The sequence below is a fragment of the Sminthopsis crassicaudata genome, chromosome 6 (genome assembly GCF_048593235.1).
Source record: "Sminthopsis crassicaudata isolate SCR6 chromosome 6, ASM4859323v1, whole genome shotgun sequence".
Taxonomy (NCBI): Eukaryota; Metazoa; Chordata; class Mammalia; order Dasyuromorphia; family Dasyuridae; genus Sminthopsis; species Sminthopsis crassicaudata.
In genome coordinates this window covers 139,195,696-139,213,301 of record NC_133622.1, presented here as the reverse complement: position 1 = coordinate 139,213,301, position 17,606 = coordinate 139,195,696, and the positions used below count along the sequence as shown (strand labels likewise).

At 33.8% G+C, this 17,606-nt stretch overlaps 1 protein-coding gene and 1 pseudogene across 3 annotated transcripts in view; both read right to left on the bottom strand.

Moving 5' to 3' along the window:
* GRID2 (glutamate ionotropic receptor delta type subunit 2) overlaps nt 1–17,606 on the bottom strand; it is a 1,921,766-nt gene that overhangs the window by 1,683,182 nt on the left and 220,978 nt on the right. The window lies entirely within an intron of this gene.
* LOC141548145 (U6 spliceosomal RNA) lies at nt 17,340–17,435 on the bottom strand (annotated as a pseudogene).

Here is a 17,606-nt window from a genome sequence, read left to right as displayed (position 1 = left end):
AAAGGGGCAGCTAGGTGGGGCAGTGGATAGAACACCAGACCTGAATTCAGGAGGACCTGAGTTCAAATCTGGTCTCAGACACTTAACACTTCCTAGCTGTGTGACCCTGGGCAAGTCACTTAACCCCAGCCTCAGGGAAAAAAATACAAATAAAAAAGATGTTGCACAAACAAAACCAATGTAGTAAAGTTAGAAAGTAATCCAAAAATTGTTGAGAAATTGTTATAGCAGGTATCTCAGCAAAAACTTTTCATTTAAAAAAATTAAAGAGATTGGAGTCAAATTTATAAGAATACTAATTATTTACCAATTGATAATGGGTCAAAAATATAAATAGGCAGCTTTCAGACAAAGTAACCAAAACTTTCTTTAATCATAAGAAAAAATGTTCTAAATCAGTATTGATTAAAGAAATTCAAATTAAAAGAACTTTAGAGTATCAACTCAAATCCATTGGATTGGCTAATATGACAGAAAACAAAAATGATAATTGTTCAATCATGCATTGTTGGTGAAGTTATAAAGAGGTCTAAAGCATTCTGGAGAGCAATTTGGAACTATGACCAAAGATGTGTAAAACCATGCATGTCCTTAGATCCAGCAAAACCTCTAGTAGGTCTGTTTCTCAGTGAGATTTTTGAAAAGGGGGAGGGAATGATTTGGACAAAAGTATTTATAGCAACTATTATTATGATAGATAAAATTTAAAACTCGAACATTACTTGAGGAATGACTGAACAAGTTATGACATATGGTTGTTTTGGAATATACTATGATAAATGACAAATTGGATGATTTCAGATATAACTGAAAAGATTTCTATGAAATGAGCAGATCCAGAAAAGCATTGTACATAGTAATAGCAATATTGTGCAATGAACTATGAACCTGACCTGGAAAATAGAAACAGAAAAGAACACTTAAAAATTATTGGATTAACCAAAAGCCATGATAAAAAAAAAGAAAAACCTAGACATCATCTTTCAATAATTTCATATATCCAAGAAATTATAAATAAAAACTTCCCTGGTATCCTAGAACCAGAGGTCAAAACAGTCTTTGAATGAAACCACTGATTACAAATTAAAAGAGATGGCAAAATAAAAAACCTCTCAAATAACACAGCCAATTTACAGAGTTCCTAGGTTAAAGAGAAAATATTGCAAGTAAGCAAATTCATATACTGTAAGGCCATAATCAGGATAATAAAAGATTGAGCAGCTTCTATATTAAAAGATTAGAGGTCTTTGAATAAGATATTCCCAAGGGCAAAAAATACAGGACTACAACCAAGAATAACCTAATAACTTAGTATTTTTTTCCCCCTGAGGCTGGGGTTGTTAAGTGACTTGCCCAGGGTCACATAGCTAGGAAGTGTTAAGTGTCTGAAAGCAGATTTGAACTCCAGTCCTCTTGAATTCAGGGCTGGTGCTCTATCCACTGCGCCACCTAGCTGCTCCCATAACTTAGTATTAAAGAGAAAAATGGATATTCAATAAAATAGAGGACTTTCAAGCATGTGTGATTAAAAGATCAGAGCTGAATAGAAAATCTGTCTTTCAAAAAGGAGATTCAAAAAATAATAAAAAGGTAAACATGAAAAAGAAATCATTAGGAATTCAATAAGATAAAATTGGTTACATGCCTACAAGGAAAAAGGAAGAAAATACATAGCAATTTTAACTATGAAAAAAATTGCAGCAAATTTCCCTGACAAAAACCTTATTTCTCAAATATATAGAGAACTGAGTCAAACTTTTAGAATAAGAACCATTCTTCAATTGATAATTGGACATAGAATATGAAGAGGCAGTTTTCAAAAATCAAACTATCTATTGTCCTATACAAAAGAAGTCATTTAAATTACTATCAATTAGAGAAATAGAAATTAAAAAAAATTTGAGGAGTGACCTATCACATGGCTAATGTAACAGAGAAAGAATACAACACAGTTTGGAGAAACTATGGGAAAATTGAAACACTTTGCATTGTCAATGGACTTGTTAATTGATTCAATCATTCTGTAGAGCTTTTTTGAACTATGTCCAAGGGGAAATAAAGCCATGTATATTATTTTACAGAGAAGTAGCACTATAAAGTCTTTATCCACAAAAAAATTAAAAGGTTGCTATAAGGATCAAATAAAATAACAAATTGCTTTGTAAAATTCAAAGCACTATATGAACATTAGTTGCTGTAGCAACAGCAAGACCACTATTTGCAAAGAAAAATAAAAGTTTGAGTAATCAAGGGGCAAAGGAAAAATAAATGAAGTAGGTATAAATCCAATATATCACTTAATCTGGGAAATAAATGATTCCAAAACTAAATAAACTGGACATCTAGTTAGAATGGAAGACATCAGATGTATACAAGCATTTCAATAGTAGCACAATAAGGAGGGGAGGGGAAAAAAACCCTAGAGAAATATTTGCAAGGGGCTAAAAAATGCATTATGCATTAATACAAAGAAAGAACCAACACCAACAAAATAAACCTTTATAGTACTCGAGTCAAGAAAGGTTTCTAAAAATGTCCCTGACTGTAAAAAGATTTCAATGCTAGAAGCAATAAACTTTTAATTGTACTTTGGAATAGAATTTCAAGTTATTGGAGATAGCAAGATTACAGAAATATAGAAAAAGAATGCTTTTATAAAAAAGATAATAACATTAATCTTTATTAGTAATACTTAAAGTCTTCCTTTTCATCACAACAAAATCTATAAGAAAATAGTCTATGCATGAGCTGAATTTTTCCATAGTGAAAAATAGAGAAAGCAATGGATATATTTTTACAAATGATTTTCCTAGGGAAAAAAGTTACATTTTCAATATCAGATATCCAAGACCTTTTTAGCATGGTAACTAGGAAAATTCAGCAATCTGGAATTATGCCCAAAAAGTTATCAAACTGTGCATACTCTTTGATCCAGCAGTGCTACTTACTGGGCTTATATCCCAAGGAAATACTAAAGAAGGGAAAGGGACCTGTATATGCCAAAATGTTTGTGGCAGCCCTTTTTGTAGTGGCTAGAAACTGGAAAATGAATGGATGCCCACCAATTGGAGAATGGTTGGGTAAAAAATGGTATATGAATGTTATGGAATATTATTATTCTGTAAGAAATGACCAACAGGAGGAATACAAAGAGGCTTGGAGAGACTTACATCAACTGATGCTGAGTGAAATGAGCAGAACTAGGAAATCATTATACACTTCAACAACAATACTATATGAGGATGTATTCTGATGGAAGTGGATATCTTCAACATAGAGAAGAACTCATCCAATGGACAGAATCAGCTACACTCAGAGAAGGAACACTGGGAAATGAGTGTAAACTGTATGCATTTTTTGTTTTTCTCCCCAGATTATTTTTACCTTCCAAATTCAATTATTCCTTTGCAACAACAACAACAACAAAATTCGGTTCTGCACATATATATTGTACCTAGGATATACTATGACATATTTAATATGTATGGGAATGCCTGCCATCAAGGGGAGGGAGTAGAGGGAAGGAGGGGAAAAATTCGGAACAGAAGGGAGTACAAGGGATAATGTTGTAAAAAATTACCTATGCATATTCTGTCAAAAAATGTTATAATTATAAAATTAATTTAAAAAATAATAAACCTTAAAAAATAAATAAAAATAAAAGTATAGGATATAGAACAGCCCAGAAAACCATTACTTTATTATTTAAAAGAATGACTTCTTTTTCCCTTCCTTTGTTTTAACATGATAGCATATAATATAAATAAGTATAACAACAAATTATATTGCAGAATACCTGTAAATTTTATGTGTACGATTGTAAATTAAAATATGATTTGTAAATTAGTGAACATTTAATGGACAAATGTTAACTCAAATTTTTGGATATTATTTTCATGCTACTGTCATGTATTATGATGTTTATTCTTCAAATAAATAATGAAGATTTCAAAAAAAAAAAAGAATCATTAGCATGGAGAGACAATGCTGAAAAGAATACATTTAAGTAGAAGGGGGTATAATTACTGTGACTACTATATTTTGTTTATGGACCTGCAGATTATTTCCTAATCATTTCCGTTTAAAGCTGGCAAAGCCCTTTATACACACACACACACACACACACACACACACACACACACACATATATATATGTATATATATATATATATATATATATATATATATATATATATATATATATATATATATATACATATATATATATATATGTTCTTCATTTAAGTTTCATAATAACCCCATGAGATAGGTAACACAGGTTATTATTTCTGTTTTTAATAGAAGGAAATTGAAGTTTAGAGAGATTAAGTGACCTCCCATTAGTTCATGCCAAATAAATATCATAGCAAGGATAAATAGAATGAAGAGGAAGATTGGCCACACTGGATAAATGCTCAAGCATTTCAGTAAAGAAACAAACAATAAGTAATAAGGATGAGAAATCATGGAAGAGTTGCGATCTGAATTGGCTTAGAAATAGCCACATCCATCAAAAATTGCCTCTGATTGCTAGCTAAAAACAAGAAGGAGTTAAGTGTTGATACTGAAGAGTAGAGAAAGATTAAAAACAGAACTCTTGTGATTCCTACTACCAGGCAAAAATCTGAACAATTGGAAAAACATGTGAAGTAAAATTGACCTTCTAGGAGAGAATAACAATTTGATTTATTCTTCTTTATATTTTGGGCTCAAGCTAGATCTTGACCAATTTAATTTTACAATCATGAATCCCTTTAAATCTTATTCTACTTCCATTCTTTCCTTAGTAGTTCCAAATTTTTAGGTCGTTTATCATCTATTTATCCACTACTGAGCTCAGATTTCTAAATATTTCTGAGAGAAGTCACACAATGATGTAGGATGGTCTAAGGTCAACTCTTTCCTCAGACAATTACTTGATAAGTCTGCCTGGTAAAATCAAAATCTCTACCTGCCTGAGTTTCATCATCTGTAAAATGTGAATAATAATAATAGCACCTGCTTCTTTGGATGGTTATCATGACAAAATGAGATAATATATTTGAAATCAGCAGTGGGTAAGGCAGAGTATATAAGTAATTCAAAAGTTAGAAATGGTCCTGATCCACTTCAAAAATGAAAGATGAATAACAACAATGTATAAATGTTAGCTCTGATTGTAGTTATCAACCATAAACTTCACAGGTTTAACACAATTTTTTCCTTGATTGACTATTTACAATCTGTCCATCAACCATTTCAAAATTTTCTGTGGTAACTTGGTAGCAGAGGGATGAAAAGCACTAGTTGTAAAGGTTTAGGAGACATTGATTCAAATCCTGCTCCTAAAATAAATTTAAATTTCATCATCTAAAAATAAATATAATTATAAGTTAACATGAGATACAAATGAGATTATATTACATAAAATACTTTTAAAAGTTATAGCACTAAGATGACAGGAAAAAGTAAGGATGAATGTTGGAAGGGCTGTGGGAAAACTGGGACACTGATACATTGTTGGTGGAGTTGTGAAAGAATCCAACCATTCTGGAGAGTAATCTAGAAATATGCCCAAAAAGTTATCAAACTGTGCATACCCTTTGATCCAGCAGTGCTACTACTGGGCTTATATCCTAAAGAAATACTAAAGAAGGGAAAGGGACCTGTATATGCCAAAATATTTGTGACAGCCCTTTTTGTAGTGGCTAGAAACTGGAAAATGAATGGATGCCCATCAATTGGAGAATGTTTATGGTATATAAATTCTATGGATATTATTGTTCTATAAGAAATGGCCAGCAGGATGAATACAGAGAGGATTGAGAGACTTACATGAACTGATGCTGAGTGAAATGAGCAGAACCAGGATATCATTATACACTTCAACAACAATACTGTATGAGGATGTATTCTGATGGAAGTGGATATCTTTAACAAAGAGAAGATATAATGGACAGAATCAGCTACACCTAGAGAAGGAACACTGGGAAATGAGTGTAAATTGTTTGCATTTTTGTTTTTCTTCCCAGGTTATCTTTACCTTCTGAATCCAATTCTTCCTGTGCAACAAGAAATTCAGTTCTGCACACATATATTGTATCTAGGATATACTATAACACATTAAACATGTATGGGACTGTCTGCCATCTAGGGGAGAGGGTGGAGAGAATGAGGGAAAATTCAGAATAGAAGTGAGTGCAAAGGATAATGTTGTAAAAAAAGTACCCATGCATATATACTGTCAAAAAAAGTTATAATTATGAAATTAATAAAAAAAATTTTAAAAACTTATAGCACTGTGTAAAAATCAGCTAGTATTTATTATCATCTTTCCTAAAATCACCAACACCAATATAAATCCTTACTCTATTGGTATGAAAGCTCATTTTCTTTTTATTGAGAAAGTCAAAACCATTTATTGTGGAAATTCATTTTACACCATTATGGAAATTTATTAGAAGAATTTTTTTTCAAAATGAGGATATAGAACGAGGAGAAAAAAAATGTGTTACCTGAAAAAAATTCCTTTTTAAAATCAATGATAATTATTGAAGGTTCCTGGAATCAGCTACTTCACACTTCAAAAACTTTCTTCTTCATATCCCATTTTCTACTTTTAATTTACTTTTTTTTGCTTTAGAGGATGAACACCTTTTTGTTTCTAAAATCTTTGATGCTATTTTGTCGTGCTGCTTATCTCAGTCATTATTCTCATGGTTTTCTCTTCATTGTCTTCTTCTCCAAAGATTTCTTCCTATATTGCTTATGAACAAGTCAAGATCTCCCTCATTCTTTAAAAAAGCTTTTACTTCACTATGGTATATTCCCCCATTTATTCATTTAGTAAGATTTTATTAAATGGCTGCTAACTGAATACAATGGTGAAAAAAAAATTGAACCAATAACTGCCCAAGGATTTGCAAAGCAGATGATATTTTCAATTTCCTTATAAAATCTTAAACACTGATACATTTCATTTCCAACTCATTTCTCTGACTTTTTCTCCCATTATTCTATTTATATTGTTCTCTCAAAGATAAAGATACTACTGAATTGGTGCATGTGATGGTCTTTTTTCTTAATTCATATTTCAGGAACTTTTGACACAATCCATCTTATCTTCCCTTTGCTTATGTGTCATTCTAATTCTAATGGCATAATAACTCCTTATAAATATATTTGATGTATCCTTATCCTTTTTTGTATTCTTGAGCATAGGTGTTCCATCTTGAGTTATATTTTCCCTTCCTTGAAAATCATGAATGTTACTTCCCTGCTTAATAAAATTTGCTTCCTTTTGAATTTAGGAGATCATTCATGTTACTTAGCTTGCCTCTTTAGGCAATCAATGCAAAATTACTCAATTAGATTTTCTTAGCCTTATTACACATTACTTATTTTGATGTAATCTAACCAAACTGAATTGAATTTCTGGCTTAGCATTCCCAAACATCTTTCATTCAATCCCTTTCCCAATATCATCCAAAATTTCCCTATAAGATAGTGTTATCATAAGTGGTCAAAGGATATGAACAGACGATTCTAATTGAAGAATTGAAACTATTTTTAGCCATATGAAAAGATTCTCCAAGTCATTATTAATCAGAGAAATGCAAATTAAGACAACTCTGAGATATCACTACACACCTGTCAGATTGGCTAGAATGACAGAGAAAGATAATGCAGAATGTTGGAGGGGCTGTGGGAAAACAGGGAAACTTATAAATTGTTGGTGGAATTGTGAATACATCCAGCCATTCTGGAGAGCAATTTGGAACTACGCTCAAAAAGCTGTCAAACTGTGCATACCCTTTGACCCAGCAGTATTTCTACTGGGATTATATCCCAAATAGATCTTAAATGAGGGAAAGGGACCTGTATGTGCAAGAATGTTTGTGGCAGCCCTCTTTGTAGTGGCCAGAAACTGGAAACTAAGTGGATGCCCATCAATTGGAAAATGGCTGAATAAATTGTAGTATATAAATATTATGGAATATTATTGTTCTGTAAGAAATGACCAGCAGGATGATTTCAGAAAGGCCTGGAGAGAATTACATAAACTGATGCTGAGTGATATGAGAAGGACCAGAGATCATTATATATTTCAACAACAATACTATATGATGATCAATTCTGATGGATGTGGCCATTTTCAACAATGAGATGAGCCAAATCAGTTCCAATAGAGCAGTAATGAACTGAACCAGCTACACCCAGCAAAAGAACTCTGGGAGATGACTATGAACCACTACATAGCATTCCCAATCCCTCTATTTTGTCCACCTGCATTTTGGATTTCCTTCACAGGCTAATTGTACACTATTTTAAAGTCCAATTCTTTTTGTACAGCAAAACAACTGTTTGGACATATATATTTTATTTTATTTTATTTTATTTTATTTATACTTTAACATATTTAACACGTATTAGTCAACCTGCCATCTGGGTAGGGGAAGGAGGGGAAAAATTAGAACAAAAGGTTTGGCAATTGTCAATGTTGTAAAATTACCCATGCATATATCTGGTAAATAAAAACTATTTTAAAAAAAGATGTTATCATGTAATACACACACACCTAGGGTCAGAACTCATGTATCATCCTCAACTTTCTATTCTCAGAGACTTCTGGGTCACATAAGCAATAAGATGGTAGACCAGATGTTTTATCTTATCCAAATATATTTGAAACAGGAATTATGTGCAACAAACAAAGCAACTTCAGCTGTCTTAGGGTCTAGGACACCAAAATCCAAAAGAAGGTTTAAAAAAATCTCACAAATATGTTATCTTTTCTTGAGCTCACTTCCCCTCCTTCACCTCCCACATTAACAGCAAGGAGGCTCTATTAGACAACCTAAGGACACAATATAAGTTTATAAAAAAACACAACCCTATATTTCAGTATCTCCTCCCTCCTTCCAATATCTTCAAAACCTCAACTGCAGGCTGCAAAAATATCTTGAGCCTCAAATCTTTCAGAAGCAAAGACTTCTCAGGGGCTTCAAGTTCTGGTTACAGGAAAAGTGGGCTCTAAACCATTGGTGTCAAGCCAGAGAATCAGAGAATGGAGAGATTAGAACAACTCACCAAGATAAGACACCATGTTTATATCGAACTGTGAATGTTATATCAACAAAGCTTTTCTACCATTAGAATATACAGGATGAAACTGATACCAGTTCAATCACCCTGAAGTCACCCAATGCAGGAACCTAGATTAGTAAACTAAGAACTGTCCAGCATGCGAGAAAGTTGAAACAGTTTAAGAAATAGCCCCCAAAGAACAGGAAATGGTGATAAAATAAGATGGGAATGACAACAGTGAGATAACATACCAAAATTTATGGATGCAGCCAAAGTACCTTGGGGGAAATATTATGTTTCTAAATGTTTATGACAATAATGTAAAGAATGATCAGATCAACAAATTATAACTGCAATTAACAAAACTAGAAAAAACTACTTAAAAAGCAAAAATTAAATACCAAATTGGAAATCCTGAAAATCAAAGGAGAGATTAATAAAATTGAAGGTAAGAAAACATTGAATGAATACATTTAAAGAGGAGCTGGGTTTATGATAGAACCAATAAAAACATAAGCCATTAATTTGATTTAAAAAAGAAAACCAAATTAGAATTATCAAAAATGGAAATAGTAAATTCACACCAAAGATGATGAGAGTAAAGCAATTCTTAGGAGCTTTTTTTGCCCAATTATATTCCAATAATTCTGATCATCCAAAGTATAGATGCATGCGCGCATGCACACACACACACACACACACACACACACACACACACACACACACACACACACACTACAGATTAACAGAAGAGGAAATAGAATACTTAACCCAATTTTAGAAAAAAAAATTGAACAAGGAATAAACAGGTTCCCTAAAAAAAAAAAAAAAATCAGGGGAGGGGGGTGGTGAAGCCAAGATGGAGAAGGCACATGCAACTTTCTGAGCTTCTCTCATACCCTCATTAATAATTATTAAAATCAGCCTCAAAATAGCGCTTGACTGGTAAAATTCACGAAGATTGGAAGCACAACAACTTACCAGCTGAAGATAATCTGAAAGATCACCAGAAAAGGTTTGTCCTGAGGAGGTGGGAGCAGACCACAAGCTGGGATAGAACCAGAAGCTAGCATCTGGAGCAGACTGGAGGCAGTGGTAATCTCTGTGGTTGGAAAATTTACAGAGAGGATTCTACCATAGATTGAGCTGTTCTGCTTTGGTTGCAAAGCAGTAGACCAGCAGAGAAATTAAAGTTAAAGGTAGGGGGTACTCTAAAAAATGCCAGAACTTAACAGGATCTGGCTATACCCACCCAAAAATGGAAGTGAACGAACTAGCACAGACCACAACACAGCTGTGCAGCAGCATTCTACAGCAGGGGCTTTCACAGGGGCAATCACAAATCCACACAGCAAGGGGGCACAGCCTGGGTCAGCCTCTAATCTTCACATTGGGGGGCAGCCTGGGGCAACAGAATTTCTACAGCATGACTGTGCTCCTCAGGCAGAGACATTTCTGGTGCCAAGCAAGGCAGGGCAACTGTTAATACCCAAAGCAGGCTTTTTTTTGGGGGGGAGTGACACTTTCACTGCTCAGACTCTAACCCCAAGACAGTCACTAATCCTCACAGCAGGGCTCCTCACAGGGCACTTCTACAACTCGGCCTATGGCACCCAGGCCAGAGTCACTTACAGTGTGGAGCTTTTCCCAGAGCAAACCCACAACTCAGCTGCTCTTTGCAGCCCATTGGCAGGATAGCTACTGTCCATATACCTATCCCTGCTCTGCAGAAGAAGCTCCTTGCCCTGAAGGCAGAAAATATAGGCTTTAAAAAAAATGAGTAAAAAAATCAAAACGACAATACATAGCTTCTGTACAGAAAGAGAGCAAGTTTTCAACCTCAAGGAGACTAATAGCAGATAGTCTCCAGACAATACCCCAAAGGGGCATGTAACCTGGCCCCATCACACAAGGCTCTCCTAGAAGAAACTGTAAAAAATCTTAAAAGACAACTAAAAGAAAAATGGGGGAAAAAAAATAGAAGCTATGCAAGAGAGTAACAACTTCCTGAAATGTGAATTGGAAAACTCCCAGGAAGTACAGGAAAACAGAATTTGTGAATTGGAAAAGGTAAAGAACTCCCAGGAAAGTAGGATTTGCAGTTTCAGTAGAGTAGTAATGAATTGAACCAATGAAATGAAGTGAAAGAACTCTGGGAGATGACTATAAACCACTACATAGATTCCCCAATCCCTCTATTTTTGTCCACTTCCATTTTTTATTTCCTTCACAGGTTAATTGTACACTATTTCAAAGTCTGAGTCTTTTTGTACAGCAAAATAACTGTATGGACATGTATACATATAATGTGTTTAACTTATACTTTAACATATCTTATATGTATTGGTCAACCTGCCATCTGGGAGAGGGGGTGGGGGGAAGGAGGGGAAAACCTGCAACAAAAGTTTTTGTAATTATCAATGCTGCAAAATTACCAATGAATATATCTTGTAAATGAAAAGCTATAATAAAAGAAATAAATAAGTAGGTCAATAAATAAATAAAATATTAGGCTTATAAGAAAAAAAAATCCCTACAACTAAATGCATTCACAAGTTAATTTTGCCAAACTTTAGAAAACAATTAATTCTACTTCTAAATAAACTAATTATAAAAATAGACAAAAGGGTCTTACAAAATTCCTTTTATGACATAAATATGGTGCTGATATCCAAACCAGGAAGAGCAAAACCACAAAAAGAAACCTATAGACCAACTTCTCTAAAAATACTGGCATAAAACATTTAAATATAATTTTAACAGGAGATTACAACAATATATTATTAAAATTATACATAATGGCAAGTGAGATATCAGGAATACATAGTTAGCTCAATATTAGAAAAAATGTCAACATGATATCAATATTAGAAAAATTATCAACATGATTTCTATTATCGATTAATAATACCAACAAAAATCACATAATTAATGCAATAGATGCAGAAAAAATCATTTGACAAAACGCATTAGAAAACTTGGCAGGGGAGCTTTTCTTGAAATGATAAATAGTAGTTATCTAAAGACAACAAGCATTGTCTGTTTTGAGGATAAACTAGAAGGCTTTTCATCACATCAGAAATGAAACAAGGATGTCCATTGTCATAACTATTATTCAATAAGTTTTCTAGAAATGCTAGCTATGGCAATAAGAAATTGAAGCAAACCATCACTCATGGTAGATGACATGATGGTATGAAGATGACTTGCTATTCTCAACAATACAATAGTCCAAGAGCATTGTGAAGGACTTATGATGAAAATTCTATCAATCTCAAGAGAAAAATAATGGAACCTGAATGCCAATCAAAACATAATTTTTAAAAACTTCCTTTAATTTTCTAGAGGATTTTATCTGTTTTCTTTCACAGTGTGGCTAATATTAAAATGTGTTTAAGGATTGCACATGTGTAATCAAATTGCTTGCCTTCACAAGGAGGGAGTGAGGAAAAATTTGCATGCAATCAAGGAAAAAATAAATTACAAATTAAATGAAATTTAAAGCATAAAGAAAAATGAAAGGAATATGACCTTTCTTTGGTGGTGGGAGTGAGAGTCAATGATGACTATTCCTATCAGGGGTTCTCAAACTTTGGCCCGCGGGCCAGATGCGGCCTGCTGAGGACGTTTATGTGGCCCACCGGGTTATGGCAAATGGGCTGAGGGGTGGAGCAGAGTGTGAATTTTTGTTTTTACTATAGTCCAGCCCTCCAACAGTCTAAGGGACAGTGAACTGGCCCCCTATTTAAAAAGTTTGAGGACCACCGCATGAGTGAAGAGAGAGTGAAGGGAGATGAGGACCTTGCATTACCTGAAGAGAGGGGAATTTAGTGTATGTAATATTTTTGTCCTGGGGGAGTAGGAGGCAGAATGTGCACGTTTTAACCCCAGAAGTAAATGACTCCTGGATGAGAGGGAGAGCATAAAGACAAAGAAAAGATTTCCAGGCACATGTATTTTTTTAAAAAAATTAAAAAAGATTAATAAGAAAGGGTATAGATCAATGGAAAGCTGCATAATAAACATGCTATGGGAGAAAGAGTCCTGCCACAGTGCAAAATGTCCTGGAATTAGGAATACCTGAGTTCAAATTTGACCTCACTTATTAGCTGTAGACTGGGCAAGCCACTTAAACTGTTTGTCTCAGTTTTCTCATCTGTAAAATGGAGGTAATAATCGAACCTACCTCTCAAGGTTGCTATAAAGAGCCACATGTTTGTGACTGTATATGTATATAATTAATAGTCATTCCCCATAGATAAATGGTCAAATATATAAACAAATAGTTCTCAAAAGAGGAACTTCAAAATATTTACAACTACATAAAATGCTCCAAATCACTAATAAAAATGCAAATTAAAATAACCTTCAGTTTCACCTCTCTCCTTGCAAACTATCAAATATAACAAAAAAATTACAACACATTTTAAAGAAGTTGTAATACATTGCTAATAGAGCAATAAAATTGTACTACCACTTTTGAAAGCAATTTAGAATTATGCAAATAAAGTGAGTAGAGTGTCCATCCCTTTTGAATCAGGGACTCTGAATAAGAAATTAAGATTTCATATTAGAATTATATGCTCACTCAAATCTAACAGGCCTGAGCTTCTAAATTATAGGAACTTGACCATTCCATAAACTCTGTATGTCCTTGACAATAGATAGCAGGAACTAGCCATTCTTGGAAATGCTTATGCTTAGGGCTGGATGGCTTCCTCCCTGTGCATGTGCAATTGATAAGGAAACATGTCAAGCTTCAAAGGTTTGGAATGAGTCAACATGAATATATAGATAAGTTTTTAAAAACATATAAAAAGCCCGAATCCTATACCATAGTTGAGCTTCACCTGTGGGAAGGACGCTTAGCCTGGGAAAATCTTTACACAATTTAAGTTGATTGAGGCTGAAACGGGGATCCCAGCCATTTGAGTTTTTGAGGTTCCCTTGAATTGGTGATGTATTTCTCTTCCTCTATCTGCTATAATTGTCATATTGTTAATTGTTCTTTTTTCTATTTGTTTTTTTTTATGCAAATCTAAACTGTCTATACCTTGTCCTATTTGATTAAAACCTTACTTTAATTTTCAGTTGAGTCTGAGATCGTCATTTATAGGAGTGAATCCAAACACATACAACTTTTCTTAATACAGACTCTTTTACTAAACTTATAGTTCTTTCCCACAATTTTAGATAGCTTTTATTACTTTTAAAATTGCTTCTTCATATTATTTTATTGTTTATCAAGGAATATTTATTTTTATAAATTTAACTCAGTTTTCTAGATATTTGAGAAATGAGGCTGTTAGCAGAGAAACTTGTAATTTTTTCACAGTTATGATTACTAACTTTTTTATTTCCCTCAATAGTATTTTCTCATATTTCCCTCTCCCCTCTTTCTCACATGTGCACATCCACACACACATACACACACACACACACATACATGCACACCCTGCCCATAAAATATTATACTTCTTACTCCTGTGTTTCTCAATCTGTCCTCCCTTCTATCAGCTCCCAGAATTCATTCCTTTCTTTCTTATCCATTATTCTCTTACTTTTGCAACTCTAACTGCTATACTATCTGCCTTTTACCAGTAAATCATGGCATAGGAGCATAATTATTTGGATAGAGTCACATAAAAGTTTCTTAAGGTAAGGAACTATATTAACTTTTTCGCTTTATGTGTCTAGGATAGGTGCTAGACACATAAAGCGAAAAAGTTAATATAGTTCCTATCCTAGTATCATAACTACTTACTCTATATTGATATCCTTATTTACACACACACACTACATTAAAACACAGACATATATATGTATATGTGAATATGTGTATATATACTTGGTTCACACCTTTAAAGAAATTCACACTTTTAGAGAGCATATTTAGAGAGCAAGGAGATTCACAAGTCAGAATCCCACAAGCCCTCTTTTTGGGAGGAGGAGTCAAGATTCATTCCAACTTTCACCTTTGTGCTGGCTGGAGACATTTGGAGAGAGCTGTCAGAACTAAGGAGAGAGATAGGCCTCTAAGAAAGCTAACCAGGCCCAGGAAAGACTTTGAAGGAGAAAATAAAGGATCTGGACTTTAACTCCTGGCTGCATTCTGGGTGATTATTGAAACTGAACTGAAACTAAGACTGCCTCCAGAAACCTGCTCATAGTCAACATTATACTTTAGAGAAGAGAGCATTACATTTGATAATTGTCTGAATTCTTCTTTATGAGTTTCAGAAGAATCACATTTTTGGTGTATGTTTCTATTTTCAATTTTTAAAGCTTTTTTTGCACTATGGTTGGTAAAAATAGAATGCAGATCTCCCTGTCTTTTCTCTCTCTTTTTCCACAGTCAATATAATCCTAAGGCATCAGTGGTCTGGGGGGATTTCTTGTGGCTCTAGTTTATATTCCTCTTTTTTGGGAATTACTTAGGGAAAAGTCTTTTTCCAAGAGGTTAGCAGTTTGAGTTCTGAGGTGTAGAGTAAAGCAAATCAGGGAGATCAGTGAAGATTTTTTGTCCAAAAGGCACTAACAACTGAATGAGTTTTCTAAATTCTTTTCTATTCACTTAGACATCAATAATTCCATTCTACTTGAAGAAAACAAAATTATTTCAGGTAAATGTAGCACAGTGGTATCTGAGGCTACAGGCCTCTGACAAGTCCTGATTGGGAGACCAGGATGATGTTAGCTATAGAAATAGTGTTTTTAAAAATATGAATTCTAGCATATCATATTTATTTTCAGCATACACCTATGCAACCATACTCAGAAAACCATCCCACTGTTGCTCAAACTATTTTTTTGAAGATACAAAAAGATACAGCTTCTGGCTAGTTTGCTTTGCTAGAATACGGGGCAACTATTGTTCCATAGCAAAGGATTTGCTTTCTTACCTTTTGCATTCATGTCACAAACGTAAGAAGTCCCCCAAACACCAGAAAAATGAGTGGTAGATAGAATGTGGGATTTTTAACATTACAACTATAATGTAAAATAATTCAACATGTAACTGCTGTAATGAATAAATACAGTGTGAAGAAGTAATTTCTTTAGGTTGTATCTATATAGTATCAAGCAAAGAAATCTGAAAAAAAGTGAAGATTATAGGCATGAGAATCATTTCAATTCAGTTCAGCAGCATTTAATGAGTTGCTACTCTGTGCCAGATCATTGCATTGCTAGGCATTAGTGATACAAAGAGAAAAAACAAAAAGGCTCACTCCTCTCTGAATTTGTACTCTACTAAAGGGAAAAAAAAAAAATATATATATATATATATATGTATATATATATATATATATATAGCCAAAACCTATCCAGTTACAAGGTATTGATTGGAGACAATGGGGGAATGGCCATTCTCCCCATCTGGCAAGCTCAGATGTCATAAATGTCAACTGGTGTCTTAGGCCAATAGCTTTTCAACTATAATTATATTCCTAGATGAAAGATAATTGTGGGATTAATATTTCCTTTTCTTCCTCAAAACCTTTACCTTGGAAGCTTTAAAAATGTATAACTGTCCTTCCCTAACATACCATCTGCCAACTAACTACTGTTTATAAATCTTCCCAATGGAATTGGGAAAAACAATAATCTACTGAAACAATCTCTCCCCAATAATCTTGTTCCTTTTTGTTCCTCACCAACCCTTCATTTTACCTAGCATTTAAAAGTTCAGACTTTTGCTTTGAATTTTGTCCACCAAGGTGTGGTCTTGTCTGGCCTGCAGTCATTTGATACTTATATAATCTTGGATGAGTCACTTAACTTTTCTGTCCCTCAGTTTCCTCTCAAGTCACCTTGGGGATAGCTGCCAGGATGCTAGATGACACCATATCTGTAAACTGAGAAGTGTTCATGGCAGAATTAATCCCTAGCTTATTGTATGACTTTATCTGGGAGACTCTGAGTGCAATACAATTTCAAGTTGTTTACAAAACAATTTTGTTATCATCTGAATATACAAATCAAAGGTTCCCCAGTGATGTCATCTTTATGTCATATTTTTTAGGGTTGAACTTCTTGTAGTAAGAGTGTCGACTTGCAGGATGAATCACCTATCTGTAGTTCTCAAAATAAGTATAGTTGGCAGTATTGAACTCAATTATTAAGTAGTTTTTTTTTCCTTTCCTGTTGTCCATGAGATCATCAAGCATATCAGCTGATTCACTAACAGTCATTTAAGAGAAAAATCATTCTTGCAAGAAGACCTATCTCAGTTCTTAATAATTCTCATGACCCCAGTATCCATTGTCACCTTGAAAACTATAGAAAGTTCCATTGAATTTGTGTTATCTTTGCACAGGGGCCATGCTAATCTTATCATTCCAATTTGTACTGATGCTGCCAAAGTGAGCACTCAGATTCACTTTAAGATATATTTGACATATCCGAAGGTCGCTGATCCAAAGTAGGATTTTTGTGTTAAATGATTCCTCTACCACATAATGAAAAGTGAAAATTCAGTTTTTCTAGTAGTCATAATTAAGGAAATAGTCACAAAAGAGTTCTATGTATCAGATTCTCAC